This window comes from Carlito syrichta, unplaced genomic scaffold, assembly GCF_000164805.1.
Source record: "Carlito syrichta isolate Samal-C Ts95f unplaced genomic scaffold, Tarsius_syrichta-2.0.1 Scaffold315570, whole genome shotgun sequence".
Classification (NCBI taxonomy): domain Eukaryota; kingdom Metazoa; phylum Chordata; class Mammalia; order Primates; family Tarsiidae; genus Carlito; species Carlito syrichta.
Genome location: NW_007259666.1, coordinates 82,385 through 83,713, shown reverse-complemented (window position 1 = coordinate 83,713; position 1,329 = coordinate 82,385).

Sequence of the window (1,329 nt, the reverse complement as noted above, 5' to 3'; positions counted from 1 at the left end):
ATAAAGTTCTTTATAATTCTAGGAGAAAATACAAAAGATTATTTTTATACTCTCAAGGTAATAAGTAGTTTTTTAAAAAGTCCTAAAACTTGGATCGCATATTGGAATATATTAATAAATTTTTCTATAAAGAAAATTTAAAATCGTTACATTACTGGGAGAAAGCAATAGGCAAAAAACAAAGACTATTTTGCCTATCTATTAAAGTCTCTAAAGACATAAAAAATATATGGTCCCAAAGAAACGATGGGCTACAAATATGAACAATTCATAGAAGACATACCAGTTTTCTATTGTTGCATAACAAATTACCACATAGTGACTTAAAGCAACATCCTTTTATTAGCTCATGATTTCTATAGGTCAGGAGTCTGAGCACAACACAGCTTATGTGGATCCTCTGCTCAGGGTCCCACAAGGCTGCAATCATCGCATTCACTGAAATGTGTTCTTATGTGGACTTGACTGGTGAAGAATTCACTTCCAATCTTATTCAGGTTGTTGGAAACATTTATTTCCCTTATGGTTATGGGTCTGATGGGTCCTTCTTTTTACTGTTTATGTAGCTCAAGTCCAAGAGGCTGTCTACAGTTCCTTCTGGATAGGGGGCTGTCTGCCCTTCCTTCTACATGGACTTCTCCAACATAGCCACTTACTTGATGGAGCCCAAAAGGAAAGTCTCTCTCCTGAGGAAGACCTAGTTCATCTTGTAAGGACGTTCCCTGAGTCTGACCCTCACAGGATGACCAACTCTTTTTATTAACTCAGTATCAACTGATTGGGGACTGCAATTAGATCTTCAGTGTTACTTCATCTTTGCTATACTTGTTAACTAGAAGCAAGTCATAGGTTCTACCCACACTTGAGAAGAAGAGTTTATATAGGTATTACCACCAGGATTGGAAACTATAGGGACCAAACTTGAGGCTATCCTGCATAGAAAAGGGCACACAAATGCCTAATAACACTCTCTCAACCTGATGCCATTTTTGCCTTTCAGACTGTCATAAAGTAAAAAGTGTTGAGGAGCATTTGAAGCAACAAGCACTCTTATAAACTGTGGAAAATGTAGTATACATGAACACTTTTCATTATGAAAAGTTGTTTGACAACATTGACCAAAATTCAAAATGCACATACTGTTCAGGCTACAAATTTCATTTCTTGATATCTACCCTACAGAAATATGAACTCTAGGACAGATGTACAAAATTGTTCAAACCAACATTATCATAACAATAAAATTTGAAGAAAACCCAAAACATCCCAAGTGGAAGGGAAATTAAATAACTTATAGTACATTTGCACTATGAAGTATGCAACTATTAA